The sequence below is a fragment of the Phocoena phocoena genome, chromosome 8 (genome assembly GCF_963924675.1).
Source record: "Phocoena phocoena chromosome 8, mPhoPho1.1, whole genome shotgun sequence".
In the NCBI taxonomy this organism is placed as follows: domain Eukaryota; kingdom Metazoa; phylum Chordata; class Mammalia; order Artiodactyla; family Phocoenidae; genus Phocoena; species Phocoena phocoena.
Window position 1 is genome coordinate 52484200 of NC_089226.1, and position 18521 is coordinate 52502720.

General features: G+C 39.5%; 1 non-coding gene across 1 annotated transcript; it reads left to right on the plus strand.

Moving 5' to 3' along the window:
* Positions 1–1728: 1728 nt before the first annotated feature.
* LOC136127725 (U6 spliceosomal RNA) lies at positions 1729–1834 on the plus strand. The gene has a single exon (XR_010656178.1). It is a non-coding gene; the product is annotated as a U6 spliceosomal RNA (small nuclear RNA).
* The last annotated feature ends 16687 nt before the right edge of the window (positions 1835–18521 follow it).

The window sequence follows — 18521 nt, forward strand, 5'->3', positions numbered from 1 at the left end:
GAACTTTTTCTTTGCATTCACAATGTAGTTAACTCTTCAGCATGTGAAACCTCTCTTTTGGCCTATCTTGGCTTTCAACATGGTTTCTTACTAAACTTAAACATTTCTAGTTTCTTATTTAAAGTGAGAGATGTGCAACTCCTTCCACTTGAACACTTAGAGACCATTGTAGGATTATTAATTGGCCTTATTTCAATATTGTTCTGTCTTAGTGAATAGGGAGACCTGAGAAAAGGGAGGGAGATGAAGGGGGGACATCTGGTTGGTAGAGCAGTCAGAGCACCACAGCATTTATCTGTTAAGTTGACCATATTATATGAGCATGGTTCATGTCATCCCAAAACAACTACAATAGTAATACCAAAGATCATCGGTCACAGATCACCATAACAAATATCATAATAATGAAAACGTTTTAATATTACAAAAATTACCAAATGTGACATAGAGACAGGAAGCGAGCAAATGCCTTTGAAAAACAAATGGTGCTGATAGACTTACTCTATGCAGGGTTGCCACAAACATTCAATTTGTAATATCTACACAGCACAATAAAGCTAAGTGCCATAAAACTGGGTTATGCCTATATTAAATGTGTAGCCAGAAATTTTGTTTCCATTTTCTAATTAGTGTCAATAGTTGTTCTGGTGATTCTTTTTGATATCCTACCTACACCATCTGTCATCTGCATTTAATTATACTTTTGACTCATTTCAATCTTTAAATTTCTCATTTCTTTTGCTTTTGTTAATGCATTGTGCACTATTCAATACACACTGAACAATATTAGTAAAAGATGGAATAGTTATCATGTTTCTAACCTTAAAGTAAACGTCATGCCTTTTTACATTTTAGTATGATGTTTTCTATTTGTTATTAGTAGGTAGCCATTAAAAAGTAAAGGAAGTTCCCTATTCAGTTTTTCTAGAGATGTTTTATATTTAATCAGATAGAGATGCTGAATGTTGTCAAATGTTTTTCTAATTCTCTTGAGATGCTCATGTTTTTTAATTGAACTACATCAATAAATTTGCTGATATTGAAATATTCTTACTAAGAGTTCTGTGTGGTCACTTCTATATTTTTGTTTTCATTTTGTTTATTAGTTTTTGTAATATCTTTTTTTTTTTTTTTTTGCGGTACGCGGGCCTCTCACTGTTGTGGCCTCTCCCGTTGTGGAGCACAGGCTCCGGACGCACAGGCTCAGCAGCCATGGCTCACGGGCCCAGCCGCTCCACGGCATGTGGGATCTTTCTGGACCGGGGCACGAACCCGCGTCCCCTGCATCGGCAGGCGAACTCTCAACCACTGTGCCACCAGGGAAGCCCCCACATTCTTGAGTGAGTGGTTTAAGATCTTTGGACATTATTGTCCACTTCTATAAAAATAAGGATAGAGATGAGAATCAGGAATAAAATTCTTTGATGCCTTGACTCCTCAGCTCTTGAGAAGATTATATAAGATATTTAATCAGTATTTCTCTTCTGGTCTCTCCATCTTTGTTTCCCAATAAATTCAATCCCTACATCCTCACCCCTTTCCTCAAATTTGACTAACAATGACTGATTTTTACCTCTTGCTAGATTAAAAATAACTGAAATATATTGGAAAGGTATTGTGTAGTTCATAGCATAGACAAAACCAGAGCAGTGCTCTGAATCTGGACAACAGGAAACCCTTGACCATCTTATCCATCTTATCTAAGTCACACATAACAAATCTACCCCAGTGCCCATTTCAGCAGCACATATACTAAAATTGGAATGTTACAGAGAAGGTTAGCATGATCCCTAGCAAGGATGATATGCAAATTTCTGAAGTGTCCCATATTTTTCTGTATTATATACTTCAAAATTGCTAAGAAACTTGATCTTAAACATTCTCACCACAAAAAAGAAATAAATAATAGTAATGTGATCTTATAGAGGTATTAGCTAACATTATGTGGTGGTGATCATACTGCAATATATAAATGTATCAAATCAGCACATTGTACGCCATAAACTTACACAATGTTGTATATCAATTATGACTCAATGTAAATTTTTTAGTTAAAAAATATCTACCCTAAATGATTTCTCCATCACTTTGTCACTCTGCTTAAGATTCAAAATCCCTACAGAAAGATTGTAGTTGGCCTTGCTCATATCAGGTCCTTACCACCCTTTGGTAGGGTCTGTTCACCTGGACTTGTCATCCTACCAAGACTATTCACAAAGGTGGAGAAGTCATTTTCTAAGGAAAAATGTTTCAATGTCAAAGAAGGAATGGGTTCTGGCAACACCCCCCCCCCCAAAAAAAAAGAAATTCCCACTGCATTTCCCAATTGTTTGATTAACCCATATTTATTAGGTGACTAGGAGGCATAGTCTCATGGAAGAATGGATCGAATGTCCTATTTCCTTATTCCCACAGCACCTTGTTTCTTCTCTGTGTCAACACATACACACCCCAGTATTGTATTTCCTGTTATCACTACAAAAGGTAAGATATTTGAGAGCAGAAAATTAAACCTTAATCCTGCCCTTAGGTATGACTTCCCAGATTTTACCACATAGCACTTGTCATAGTTATAAACTTTGTAAAGGAAGAAAAGGAAAGAAGAGAAGGAAGAAGGAAGGAAGAAAGGAAAGAAGGAAGGAAAGAAGGAAGGAAGGAAGGAAGGAGAAAGAAAGGGTTAAGGAAAAGGATGAAAGAAGGAAGGAAGAAAGGAATCTAGAAGAGAATAAATGACAACTCTGTATGATAGAGAAGGCTCTGAGTGGTAACCATCTGAAGAACCAGGCTACACTGAAGATGATAAATTCCTAATCACGGAAGATTCTTATTACCAGCCAGATGAACATGTGACCCATAGTCTATAGAAAGAATTGAAGCTTTAAAAGGAAATTGAACTGGATGACTTCTAAGTTCCCTTTCAGCCATGAGTTTCTATGATTCCTTGATACAAGATCTTAAATGATGAGGACTCAGTGAGGGCAGCAGGACTAGATCCAAGGGAACAATGAGATCCATATGAAGGTGAGAACTGTGGTTAAAGCATGTGTATCCCTGTGCTTTTCTAAGCCCTTCCTGATTTGGTCAGTACCTATGAAGGAACAACCATGCTTCCTTCCAGTGATTTTCCTGAGAGCAGTTTGACTCATTTCTATTCATCAGTGCACTAAAGACATTAGAAAGCTTCTGCGGCAAGACAGCCTTGCAATTTTTGGATGTACATCTGAAGCCTTTAAAAGCTAAGAGAATATGTATGTTTAACTCAAATTCCCTCAGACCTCCTGGGATCTTAGTTTTCAACATCATGAAACCTTTGATATTTGGGGTTGTTTTGCCATTGACAAAACACTACTTTTATTTCTAAAGGGAGGCTGCAAACTTCAGATGACCTTTTTCAAAGCAAGTAGATTTTTTAAAATTTTGTTTGTTTTTTAATGTAAATAAATTAGAACTTTGCAAATTTGTTTTTTTTCTTTTGAACCAGACACGAATAGAATACTTGCTGGTGTAGGACTATATCAAATAGCATTTCAGTTTGCTTTAAATGCAAACTTTTAAAATCAAGAATTGAAATCTTTCTTCAAATGCCAAATTGCCTAGAAGTTTCCAGCCTTTGGCTTGCTCTGATATACAAAGCCCTCATCATATATGACAGAAATGAGCTATTATCAAGTGTAAAAGAAGCTGTTTATAAAAAAAAAAGAGTATCACTACAGAATCAAAATCCCACAAGACAACAAGAAACAAATTATAATTTTAACCATTTCTCTTTTGTAGATAACACATCCTAGTTAACATTCACAGAGACTTGGAATGTCATCAGTATTCTAAGCACAAGTATTTTAGTTGTGTCTATATTTCCAATAGATAGGCAAACAGTCAAAAATTGAGATGTACAGATGTAAAACCACAGCACAGAGCCAGGATGGAGTATGGAATTTCTAATTAGGAAGAACATAGAGGAAGCTGCATTTGAAAGGACAGCACTTTGTATTAACATCGCATTTCTTTTGTGTGGCTTGAAGAGGGAGTGGCAGGACTCGAACAAAGGCTAAAGCCAGGGTCCCTACTCCCAGATCTTTTCTTGGTTAGCAGTTGTCAGAAATATTAAATAAATAAATTTCCTAAAGTTACTAGGTGAATTAGGGTGTATGTGCCTGTGTGTGTTTGTGTGTGTGTAGGTATAGGGGGAGGTGTGATTATATCTAAATAGCATCTTACAAAGTAATTTCATGTTTATTCTCTTAGCTAATCTTGAAACTTACCCTGGGAAATCAGGAGGACCCATTGGACAGATAAATATAAAGAGGTATATTTTCACTGTGGCAAAAAGACACATCCAAGGAGATCTGCCTTGTTTTTAGCACAGGTCAAACTGAAAATCACTTTCTCCATCCACAAACTTGTCACTGAGCCTCAGTCTTTGGGGTCTATACTACCTCGCAAAAGTGTTAAAAGATTACATGAGAACACATATAAATGCATGGCACATTCTAAGTGCTCAAAAATGTGGCTATTAAAATATTCTACTTTCTAGGCTGTCTCCAATACACCAGATTGCATTTTCTAGAATGAATGAGGTTTCTGTGTTATCTCATTTACTGGATCCATGTAGACAGTCACTTTGAATGCACTATACCTACTTGGAACTTGACACACTGGGTACCATGTCCATTAAGTCTTTGTTCCAGGGTTGCCCTGCCCTGCTGCCACCATTGCCACTAGTACAGCTTCGCTGCTCTGCTTGCAGAGGGAAAAAATAGCCCCAGAAATACACTTTGAATATGAACAAAGAAATGAGGGAGAGGGAGTAAGAGTCCGCAGAAGACAATCACTGCCCTTTTGTCATTTTCCTCTGTCTGACTGCGTGGGTTTGACTGTCTAGTGACTGTGGCTAGTCCTTTAAAAGTGAGCAAAGGCACGAGATAGAAGGTGGAGGAGGAAAGTCAAATGTCTCTTGCAGGTTTGCCTGATTACTTAGATTTGGTATCTCGCCTGCTGCTGAATCTATATTCTCCCTAGCATTGACCACCTATCCTGGTTTTTCAGTGCTGAGAGGTTTCCCAGGATGTGACACTTCCGATGCTAAAAATGGAAAAGGCCCAGGCAAACTGGGACCAGTGTTCATCCTATGCCCGACCCAGATTGTTAAAACCCATAACCTGATGCTTCAGGCCCCACTGCTGGGCAGCCTCAGCCCAGCCTTCTAGAAGCCAACACAGGACACATCTGCATAACATGATTGGTTCCCTGAGTTACATTCTTCTTGCACCGCCAGATAATTTGCATGGAAAAAAAGAGTTAATGAAGAGATATTTATAATCACATTTAAATTTTCCTCCCGTATTTTCCCTTAAACTTTGGCACCTGCTACCACTTGTCTGCTAGCAAAAAAAACAAAAGGAATCAAAAAGAGCAAACAAATGTTAATGGGAAAACTCAAAAACAGCTGAGATGCTTAGTTTTCAACAGCTTTCTTTTTCCACAAATATGTGGACACAGTTTTGATTCTCTCCTGCATATTTATAACATGGTGATATTTTTTCTGATAGTAAACCTGTTTCTACTTCTTATAGTTGACTGAAAAGTAAAAGCTAAAAATAATGTTAATAAATACTAAGATTTATTGAGTACACCTACTATGTGCATTTTAATCAGATTAATTTGTTTACTCTTTATGAATTAGGTATTACATCTATTTTATTACTTGAACAAAAGGAGGTCCAGAGAGGTGAAATAACTTACTCAAGTTTAATCAAACAGCTAGTAAAAAATAGAGAGCTATGTGTTTGAACCTAGGGTCCAGTGGTCCAGCTCGAGTGTAGTACATTTCCTAGGTAATCACATTAGCATCATCATCTTCAGGCCCTTGACCTCCTGCACAACCATGAGGACACATGGACTGGAAAACACTGCCTCTAACCCTTCCAGACCTTCAGTCTTTGAAAGCTGTGAGCATTTTTCCCTGTGTGCCTGGAAACTCTCAGAAGAGATATCATGTGAAAAAGATAAAGGTTCTCTAACAAGTCTCAGTTTTCTCATTTTTAAAACTGGGGGCACAATATGTACCACTGCCTCTCTCCTGATGTTGAGGCCTCCACTGTTCATCTCCTGGTTTTGCACCCTAATTGGTTACTACTCTATTTATAATCAAGGCGGGTGCAAATTATTCCTTACTCCTGAACAGGGCTTCTATCCTGAGTCCTTGCGTATGTTTTCCATCCTTTCAAGAAAAAGGAAGGGGACATAACATTTAGTAAAGGTATGGTACGAAATATATTCTATAATATATATATATATGTATGTATATATATATATATATATATATATATATATACACACACACACACACACATACACATATATCAGATGTGGCAGAAGAACTTTATTATTTCATGAAGTCCTTCTGTCACTCACAATATGCATTGAGTTTTATGTAACAGAAGTCCAACTACAGTGGTTTAGCCAAGTGGCAATTTTAATTGTCTCCTGCAACAAGACGCCTGCCAGGGCTGGTATGTAAGCTTTGTGCTTCACTGGAGTTGCGGCTGCTTGGTCTCCATCATTGCCTCCATGTTCCAGACAAGAAGAAAGAGAAGATCAAGAGCAAAGGGTGAATGCCCGCTGAGTTTGCCTGCATTTGAAAAGTTTTCTCCAAAGCTCCAAGGAGTGACTTTCATTTTTATCACATCATTAAGGACAGTGTCACAAACTACAAAGGAGGCTGGGGTTTCGGTGGTTTCGGCTGGGCATATTGCCACCCTGAACTTAATTAGGGGTTTGTTAGCAAGGAAGAAGATGAAAGTAGATATTGAGGAAGCTCCCAGAAATGTCCAGAGCAGTATGCCCCAAATTCAGTGAGCACAAAGTGATTTAATTTATCTGTCTTTACCTGTTTCATAGAGATGAAGAAGCTTAGCCCAGGTTACACAGTCACAACTCACTCTGTCTACCTCCTTCCACTCTGTTACATCATTCTTCAGGGTCTTTGCCTCTAACTTCATCCTTCCTGAAGCAGCTGGAAGGGAGAAGGATCTTCTATTTTTCTTGCCTGAACATCATGGAGGATTTGGAAATATAATTTTTATGTGTACCTCGTAGGCTCTAGAAATAATTCCAGGTACCTGTGTTCTTTGCTGAGGATTCTGTGTTCAGACTAAGCAGTCCTTCCATGGCCCCATAGCTGATAAGCACAAGACTTGGGGTTCAATGGCAGGTAGGTCAAGTCCCTTGTCTTTTCATCACATAGTGTAACCACCCCAAAATATTTAACATTTAGTAGAAGCAATCTCAAAGATGGAACTACCTTCAAGATCTTCCAGACAGTGGCCTCATATCCAGTCCAGGTGTGGATTATTTTCAGTGTGGTCCTCAATTAGAGCAGGAATCTGAGACAGCAAAAGATGTTCTCTTTTCTCCCCTTTCTACTCTGAAGTGTTGTAGAAGCCCAATAATAAAACTCCTAATCCTAACGTAGGTCTTAATGCATTTCATGCATATCATCTCCTCTTGGTTCTTCCAACAGCCCCGAACGGTGGCCCAGGCAGGGACTTAACTCCTGTGTCTGGATGAAGAAGTGGCCGTTCGTGCAAAAATAACAGTTGAGGTCACAACCTTGAACCTATGCTTTTGAATATTAACTTTCGTGTTTCTTCCGTAAGCTCAGTCTCCCAGATCCTTCATAAAGAAGCTTTCAGGAGGAATATAAAGTGAAGTTGCACTTTGTGAAATCATATTTTTATTAAGCAGTATCTAAATCAATATATAATTTCTTTGCCAATCTGGCGTCAGGACTTCTTCAAAACACTCAGATTGTTTTCCTTTAAAAAAATGAATATTCAACTTATTAAGAAAAAAACAGTTATGCACTAAAGAATCACCTGACATTTTTTAGATTAATCTTCTGCTGAAATGTGTCATTATATTAAAATAGGCAATTAATAGCTAATTGTGATTCACATCAAATATTTTATTTTAAATGTGCAACATATTGGAAATAAAGTCTAAGGGCTCCGTCATCATCCTTGTCGCTAGCATTATTGACAGAGATTTGTTGAGCACCTGCTATGAACAAGACCTTGCAGCACATCCTGAGTACAAAAGTGTATGTGTCTCCTAGATTGTAGATTTCCTTGACCGCCAGGTGGAGCGTAGTGCCTTGCACATAGCATGAGTACAAACATTTATTGCACTGACAAACAAATGAAGGAAGGAAGAAAGGAAGGATATACTCATTCACTTGGCGAAGATGGTCTTCCTTCCTTTCCTAATGTGTATTGTTAGAGTACCCTGACAAAACAGTTGCCGAACAAGAGACTTTATCCCTCTCCTCTGAGCCTAGCAGAGTGTACAGCACTTAGGTTATGCTCAACAAATTGTTGTTGGATGAACAAATGGATGATAAATACGTATCTCTATACCATTAAACGTCTTCATTAGTCTCCGTCCTGCCCAGGTCCCTTGCTCTCAGAAGAACACTTCCATATTTTGTCATGTGTGATGGGTTAAAAGACTTTGACCTTATCCCTTCTGAAAGTGACTTCCTTCCAAGCTCTAATCTTGCTTTCACATGCTTCTCTTCATCCAGCCAACCCACTTGTGCAAGGGAATTGGAAAGTCGATAGCATCGTAAGGAAGAACTGGTGTGTTGAAAGGATGGGCATCCCGTCCTTCTGCAGACTTTCTGATCTTTCCCTTTTCCTCAACACGCTTCTCTCCTCACCAAAAGCCCTTTTGTCCCTCCCTAATTAGTTATGGATAAGAAATGTAGATATGCCCCTCTGTGGTCTTTAGTAAATTAATCCCTCATGAAAGATCTTACTTACTGTGGCATAAAAACAAAAGGTTGCAATAAAAGGTTACCATCTTTGTTATTAGAATCTGGGAATTGAAAACTGGCTTCTCCTGGGATTCGTTTGCTGCCTTTGTCCGGATATAGATTTCAAAGCAGGAGACTGCTGGCATAGGAATGTATTTCAGTGCTAAAGGAGATAATGAACAATATCAGGTGATTAGAACAGAAACTGCAGGTGATAAAGAGGAATTTAGTAGAAACTGACTTCTCTTAACTCTTCAGAAAAGTGAGCTATTAAACTGCTGTGGGACATTTCAAGTACAACCAAGGATTCCTTAATTTGAGCCTGAGACCTGACAGAAGTAAATCATTGTGAATAAAGACACATGGATTATTCTCAGATGAATCATCAAAGCAAAGTAAAGAGGATCTCAGGAACCACAGATGTCATCGTCCTCAGAGACCCACTCAAAGCCACACATAGTTAAGAAGATACACACACACAGGAAAACACACACACGTGTGTGTGTATGCACATATGTATATATGCAATCATTATTCCTTACATATTCCTTACATATAAGGGAGGCACTACCATATTTACCGTGTTTCATCAATACTAAGATGCATGTCTTTTCATACTTTCACATCTTTGAATTCGGAATGGATCTTAAAATATCTTAAAATCTCTGCGGGCTGCTATTAAAGATTTTCTAGAGACGTCAGCTTCCACTAGTCACATGGGGGGCACTGTCAATATAAGCCCACTTTAAATTTTCTGCTCAAGAGTTTTTTGGCTTTTTTGGGGATGAGAGGTTATACACAGGGTTTGCAGTGCAAATCCAGAAGGCAATATGGCCTGAACACTTGGTTTCAATTCTTAAGAAAGATGCCCACTCCGCCACCAAGACTGAGGCATGCACGCTTCCTGGTTGTCTCATTATCTCACTTACCTGGAGGGCATAGTCCTTTAGTATCCCAGATTTATGTGGGGGTCTTCTATCAAGCTCCTTAGCTAGAACATTTTTCTTTCTCAGCGGAACATAAAGTAACTGCATGCCAGAGACTAGCCAGAGCAGTATTATTACCCCCTTATATCCATGAGGAAACCGAGGCTTAGAGAATTTAAGTAACTTTCCCAACATCACGTTGGAAAGTAAACTTGGGATTTAAACCCATTTCATCTTGATTCAATGCGCTTTCTGGTGTACCACTTTTTACCGAACAACAGCTGTGTGACATTGGTAAAACCATTCTCCCCACTGAGCACGGATTTTCTCATGTAAGAAATGAGAATGGATTGAGTAGAAGAATTTTAAAAGGAAGCAGCATGTGTTGCTTACGTTTGTATAATACAGGTGTTCATGCTTTTTTAGTCATCTAGCAATCAAATGAACAGTTAGGTTTCATTTAATCTACCTTTATAGATGATGAAATTAAGACAGACAGGTGGAAAAACGTGTCCAATTTCACACAGAGTTAGTGGCAAAGCTGATAGTTGAACCCCAATAAGCCTGACTCATGAGCCTTGCTGAGTCATACTGTTTCTCAGAACTTGTAGTCCAAATGCTCTTCACTAAGAAACGTAACTTCTTCCTGCAAAGTTTGACTGCCACAGTGGTATTATTGAGCGGTGCCCTTGTACCACATTATCAACGTGCTTTGTCCTTTTTGCAAGTGGCTCACTGGCTATTAGGGGCTCCCTTTGTGCTCTAGCTAGATTTGGCTCCACAGGAAAAGCCTAGGCAGAGGGAATGGAGAATCCAATGGAAGACAGATGGTAGGGTAGCTCCCAGCAGCCTGCTGCTGTCATCACAGGCTTTTTTCCTCTCTCCTGTACCATTAATCCAGGCTGCTACCGCACAGGGCCAGGATCTAAGGTCCTAAAGTTTGGGAGCTGTTTGAGTTCTTAGTCTCTGCCTCTTATAGATGTCTACGACTTTGGAAGCGGTTCTCCAGATTTTCCCTTTTCAGGATATGTTTTTCTAAGAGCTAGAAGATGCCATCTGTGCTGACATTTCATACCCTGCTTAAGAAATAAGTTGATGCCTACAACCATCCTTACTCACAGGTGTGCTGTCCCCTTGACCAGTCCAAGTTCCAGGCATAATCCCATTGAAAATTCATAGCTCAGTGGTGAAGCCCCAAACTAGGGGCGTGTGGAGGGAGATTCCAGGAGACACCTGGCTAAGTTCGTTGTCTGTGAAGGTGGACCATTCTTTCAGAGACAGATTTACATAAACCGAGCTCATGGAGATTATTGCAGGGGAGTAAAACTTGCCACTTCAAAATGTCTCTTTGGCATGAAGATTATTTTGAGCTGAAAGCAATCAAGGCCCAAGAGACTCAGGAAGAAACTTTGACCTTCAGCCTAACTGCCTGAAGAATTTAGATAAAGTGTAGAGGACCTGTTAAAAGAATGGAGCGATCACTAGAGATATATTCAAGGAGTATGGGCTGGGTGTGGTGGGGGAAACTCTTAGAGACCAGAGTGCACTGTGTGTCCCATTGTCTTTGCATGATCCAGCAAACATTTATTTACCAAACATTTGCTTTTTCATCTCCATGTCAATTGCCTTCTTCCGCTTGGACGTCTCAAACCCCACTCTCAACATCCTCTTTTGTCATCAGCTGAAGATGGTATTTAAATGAAGCTTTTGACCATTTTGACAGGTTAGGTGCTCGCTGCCCATTTGCACAGAATTGCAAATTCTGCGAGGGAGGCTTAAAACTAATCATGAATGTGCATTTTATCCAGTGTGCTTAAGGGAATTCCAGATGACAAGTTCTTCAGGATATTTGCTCTTAAAAAGTATATTTTAAAATTCATAAAATCAATATGATCCATTTCAGAAAGTTCACTAGGTAAAAAAAAAAATCCCCTATATTGTAAATCCCATAAGACAGCCCCGTTGTCATTTTATATATTTAATTATATCATTTTTCCCAAGTATAACACAGTTAAAATTATAATGTACACATACATATTTCAGAATTCTTTTTTATCTTTACTTAATATAAACATTTTTCTATATCGTCATATAGAAATTCTCTAGTACAACATGCAAAGCCCTTTATGTTCAGTTTCCCTCTTTAGTCTCACCTCTACCCCAATGTCACACTCTACTCCATCCATATTGAACAACACATGGTTATTGGACATTACCCACTTCCCAACCCACCTCTCACTCTGCCTTCACCTGCTGTATCAGCTGGCTTACAGGCAGGAAACAGAATCCACCTGTAATTGTTCAAATGAAGAGACTTTTAATATAAGAACTACTTACTGAATGTTAGGCAGGTTTAAGGGAACAAGAAAAGGATGATGAGAAAATAAATAGTGAGATGCTCAGAAACTAGCAAGTTGGGAAGTTCTTATTCCTCGTAAGGCCAAGTAGTCTGGGGACAGCTGAGGACAGGAACCTAGAACCCCAGAGAAGGAGCCACCTGGAAAGTGCTGTAGTCATGGAGAGATGAAACTGATTGAGATGTGATATCACAACAGGGAGGGAGCTGGGTAGAAACACCCCATTTCTCTTTCCATCAGGCCTCTTATTTCCTATCAGTATTTCCTACTGGCTAAACCCTAAGCAGAAACTGAAGGGCAAGGAAGCACCAGTGCTATATTCTGCAGATGTCATCTGGTGGGGCCAGAGCCGCAGGTCAGAGATGGACAGAGAATGGACAGGAAAGGGGAAGCCCAAGAGACAATAACCATTATTCCTCCCTAATTCTGATTTATCCTCCAGGCTTCAGATTAGATGTTACTTTATCAAGGATGTGAGAATGGGTTAGTTTCCTCTCTATGTTCTCACTGCTTCCAGTGCTCACCTCAAGATAACACATTTCATACTTGATTGTAATTACTAGCAAGGCAACGCCATATCCTGTTTAATATTATTTAACCAGTAGCAAGGAGAGTCTTGCATATAATAGGCATCCAATAAATATTTGCATGATCACCATTTTTAAAGTCTTCATAAAATTTGTTCTAGGAGCTGGACCATAATTGACTTAGTCTTTCTCTTCTATTGCATTTAAAATTTTTTAAACTGTATCTGGTTCATTATTTCAGTGTTAGCATGATTTCTCTGGTTGAGTTGTAAACTCTTTGAAGGCCAGAGGCTATGTTAATACACATCTCTCTGTATGTCTCTACTTCTAGAACATACACAGACATACACACACACACACACCACATACAGTACACACACAGACATACACACACACACACCACATACACACCACACATACACAACCTGTCAAGATTTGGTAGACATAGGATCAGACACTGCCTAAAGTGGGCAGGAATCTCCAGTTTCCCAAAACTGTCTCCAACTTCTCCTCATAGCTCCCACCCTAACATCTCTGTATTCACATGCACAAAGAAAATAGGATTCATTAGCCCAACCATCCCAGAGCCACATGCTAACAAACCAACAAACCAAAAAAAAAAAATTACTACAGCCCCACCTGGCACTAACTGCCCTCTTTCTGGCACTAGGTAAGAATCTGACCCCACCCTTGAACTACTCCTACCCCTGCTAACATCCTGTTTGACTAGACCACACTAATTCCTACTTAATGTGCTGCCCGAGGAGATTTTGTGAGATTGGATAGAAAGAACAAGGCATTGGGAGTTGGTAGGTCTGACTTCCTACTGTTCCTCCTCTAGGCACTCACTGAGAGGCCCTGGACACACGGTGCCCCTCTCTGGGTTGCTCCCTTTCTACGACAAGACACCATTTCGGTGGTCTTACTGATTTCTTCCCAGAAGGTAAGGGCTGGGTTCAAACCCTATCTTGCTCATATGTAAACTGGGTCTTCTTCATCATCCTGTTTTCTCTCTTGGCTCCCCTTTAAGCTGGAATCATGAAACTGAGTTCACAGACTTTTGTTAAGGTTAACTAAAGATAGATGGCAAAGTAGCTGTTCAAAAAAAGATAGCAGAGGGCCTCCCCGGTGGCGCAGTGGTTGAGAGTCCGCCTGCCGATGCAGGGGGCACAAACAAGGAAGATCACCCATGCCGGGGAGAGGCTGGGCCCGTGAGCCATGGCCGCTGAGCCTGCGCGTCCGGAGCCTGTGCTCTGCAACGGAAGAGGCCACAGCAGTGAGAGGCCCGCGTACTACAAAAAAAAAAAAAAAAAGATAGCGGTGATGTGGTCATAGATGTGGTTGAAATAGTAAGATGGTTCTGGGAGGATATTGTGAGGATGGGCATGGGAAGCAACAGAGTAAGGAAAGGGGATGAAGAGGGAGAAAGAATCACAGAAAGAAAGGAAGGGAGGGAGGGAAGGAAGGAAGGAAGGAAGGAAAGAAGGAAGGAAGGAAGGAAGGAAGAGAAGGGATGAATGGGGAGAGAGAGAGGAGTTTGGAGACAGTTTCTAGATACGTAAGAAAATATAGCCTAAGTCAATGCTTCCCAGCAGGTGTAGCCACAGTCCAATTTAGCTACCTAAGCTTTAAGGTGGCCTGACTTCATCATTTAGCATTCTAAATAGGCATGCAAATGACTCAGCATGGGGGCTGAAAGTCGGAGGCAGCTTTTGGCAGAGGTAATAATGAAGTGAATCCCATTAGTGATGGAAAGGCAATTAAGAAAAACCCCAATGAAGCTCCAGATCTGAGCATTTAGCTCAAAGATTGGGATTTTGGAGGAAAAAAGGTTAAGCACCGGGAGGCTATTTGTAATGACTTTAATTAGATTGAAAATGAATTGTTTTGCTCTTTTTTTCTCCCTTCACGTTTGCCTTTTAGGTAACAGAGAATCTGTAACAACACTGAGGTGCACTTGTCAGTCGCAGGAGGTGTTTAGCGAGTGACAGTGATTTCATGATGTGCTTATGCCCTCTATAAGAACGTGAGGAGTCCAGCCATTCCAGTCACCACGCCCCAGTGGATAGACTGTACAGTCGTTAATAAGGTGGATCTTTGTTTGAGTTGACCATAATATCAGGGCATTTACTCCCTAGCAAGACTCAGGTTGAAAATTCCCTTCAACCTCTAGAAATATGTAACATGTCATGGATTTTGGCAACCCAAATTATTGTTAAACACTGTGATTTGAGAGACAAGGGAGCTCGCGTTGGATGTTGATATTTAGAAACCTGGTAGAATGAAAGAAAGATATTGCATAAATTACCTTCAATCTTAAAATTCTATATCATCTTTATTGATATCAACAGAGAGAAGAAACATCTATTACTATTATTATAGATATCATACTACATAGTAATTGGAATTTACAGAGTAATATGTCTTGTCTCGTTCTATCTTCAAAAACAAATTTTGATTGAGGTATGCATATCCCTATTATACAGATAAGGAAGCTGAATTGGTAGCAGGTTAAATGATTTGCCCAATGTTGTACCAGCTAATAAATTGGCAGAGACAATACACAAACAGAAGCTTTATAAACCTATTGTCCACATCACCCCCATGTAATATGGGAGTTAACCTTAGAGGTGGTTCTATCCAGCAAGTGAGAAGCAAATGTCCAGTGACTTTTCTGCTGCTATTTAATGTATAGGTAGAACCAGAGCCTGACTTAGGTCCCCCGAGTAGATCTGAATGGGTCCATATAGAGGTAAAGAGGAAAAAATTTGGCTGTGGATCATAACAGGGTTTTATTATCCCAGTGATAGAAAAGTATCAGTTATTTTTAGATTGAAAGTAACCTGGAGGTTGGACAGCCCTCGCCTAACTGGTGGATAAATTTCCATGGCAACCGATTATTAGGCAGAGATGGATTCCGGAGGCAGACAGTCTACAGAGCACTGATTTTCAGCCCTGGCTACACATTACAATCACTGGGGAGCGTTTAAAAAATATTGAGGCCAGGGGTCTACCCCTAGAGGTTCTGATTTAATTGGTTTGGAATATAGTCACAGCATCAAGATTTTTTAGGTTACTCAAAGGAGTCTAATGTGACACTTCATTGAGGACTGCTGCTATAGAATTTGATTTTTAAATATTGTATGCAGTTATAAAGATTATGTACCACCTGGGAGAATTTCAAGGGGTTTCAGCCAGTTCAGCTCCCTGTTCTTTTTTCTTTTCCTTCCTCCCTTCCTTTTTCCTTCCTCCCTTCCTTTTTCCTTCCTCCCTTCCTTCCTTCTTCCTTCCTTCCCTCCTTCCCTCCCTCCCTCCCTCCTTCCTTCCCTTCTTTCCACAAATATTTACTGAGCACTAAGTTTGATACATTGCTCAGTGCCTCCCTTACACCCATCATTATAGTTTAAACCTCATCCTCTTGAGCCTGGAATATTTTTCAGCTTTCTAACTGGCCTTCCTTCCTCCACTTAGGGTCCCTACACCCGGTCCCACACAGTTCTCAGCCTATTTCTTCAAAAATGCTTCACTGCTTATAAGTGATAACATAGAGTATGTGTCTTTCCCTGTCTGATTTATTTCACTAAGCATAATACTCTCTAGGTCCATCCACATTGTTGTAAATGGCATTATTTTATTCTTTTTTATGGTTGAGTAATATTCCTTTACATATATATATATATATGTACAAGTATATATGTGATATATGTGTGTGTATATATATATATATATATATATATATATGTATATATATCACATCTTCTTTATCCATTCATCTGTTGGTGGACACTTAGGTTGCTTCCATATCTTGGCTATGGTAAATAATGCTGCTATGAACATTGGGGTGCATGTATCTTTTTGAATTAGTGTTTTCATTTTCTTCAGATATATACGCAGGAGTAGAATTTCCTGATCATATGGTAGTTCTACTTTTAGTTTTTTAAGGAACCTCCATACTGTTTTATATAGTGACTAACAAAACAGAAATAGACTCACAGATATAGAGAACAAAGTAATCGTTACCAGTGAGGAGAGGGAAGGGGGCTGGCGCAAGATAAGGGTATGAGATTAAGAGTCACAAACTACTATGTATAAAATATTGGGTTGGCCAAAATGTTCATTTGGGTTTTTCTTTAACAACTTAATAAGTAACAGGGATATACTGTGCATCAGAGAAACATAGCCATTATTTTGTAATAACTTTAAATGGAGTACAATCTATAAAAATATTGTCATCATGTTGTATACCTGAAACTAATATAATATTGTAATCAAATACACTTCAATAAAAATAAATGCTTCACTGCTTAAAAAGTTCTCAGTAAATCTGATAATCATATACAGGCTAAACATGAGACTTCATAGTATGGCATAAAACGATCTTACAATCATGTCCCTGTTTGTCTGTTTAATTTTAACTCCCCAAATAAGCAAGTGACACTGAGTTTGGAGCCCAGCAGGAAGACCAAGATCTCTTAACATCCATGGGAATACATACACCATTCTGCCCAGCATTTCATGAAACACTGGATTTAGTTTTGAAACTGGTAGTAGGAAGAAATAAACCAACGATTAAAAATGCTTCTGATTGCCCTGAAACTCAGTCCTTAGAGGCAAATAAGTAACGGCCATTATACATCTCTTGGCAGAAGCTGCTTTTCTGAGGGAGTGAGGCGATGGTTGGAGCACTTGAACTTTTCTTCCATTAAAGGTAAGAGCAATATTGCAAGTGACAGTTCCTTGGGATCTGAATTTTTGGTCATTTTTTAATTTTAATTTTTCTATACCCTTCGTTAGAACATACTATAATTGGCTTCCCACAAAGCACTGAAGAACTTTCCGATTGTGTTGTATTCCGGTATTTTAAAAGGGAAAATGTCAAGAGAGGAAAATGAAATCTCTTTCTTTGGACAACAGCACTGGTCACTGAAAATTATGCTATTTGAGTTGGATCTTGGCCAGGCTTGAGAGAGAAGCCTGTGACATGCTCGGTCATGGGGAAAGGGGCCATGCTTGACTTGGTGGGCACAGGTTAAAGGACACCAGTCTATATCCAGAGGGATTTAACAACTTGTGTTTGGTCTGGACAAGCTTTGACATCCAAGGATGTCTGATCTAAGGTGTAGGCCATTTTTTTTTAATAGCAATGCTTTAAGTGGCAGCATCTGATCTTCAGCTGCCAGTTTGAAGTTGAGGACTGGAGACTGTAAACTCCAGGGAAGTAGGGTGAGTTTAAATGAAGGACTGTGATCCTGAAGAAAGGAATTAGAGCAAAAGCAGATCAAGAATAAAGCTCAGTTGTACGTCTAATGTGAACAAAGCAGGCACTGGAGGGATGCTTAGAGGATGGGTTCCCTGAACTCATCCCAGAGTTGTGTATCAATCATAGGATAGAAAACTAATTCTAAATCCCATTTTCTTGGGAGTCCCGGAGCTACCAACACACTTCACTTAGTGATTTGTAGTGTTGCGGAAGTTAATTTTCTTTGTGTCCGATGTCCTCGTCTGTAAAACGGGGTGGATGATGAGGGCACCTACCTCACAGATCTGGGTGCTGGAAAAACATGGCCAAGCGTGGCCATCACTCCTCTCAGTGACCGACTGACCACACTGAATGACTCGGGCAAAACTGCGTCCATTTGGTGATGTGCATTTTGACTGTAAAATATTACTTGCAAATAGCACTATGGTATGGCATACAGTATACAGAAACAATAAGCAGTATACTTTGATCATTCATAACATACGTTGTTGTTTTTTTTTCTTTCCACACATTCCCTTTCTGAAATGCCAAACCTGGCATCAGTCCTCTGGGATACTGGTATAATTACATGATTTTGTATTCGAAGAGTTGCTTCTTATTTAGGTTGCATGAGTGTCAAGTTTGGGCCTTACTTTT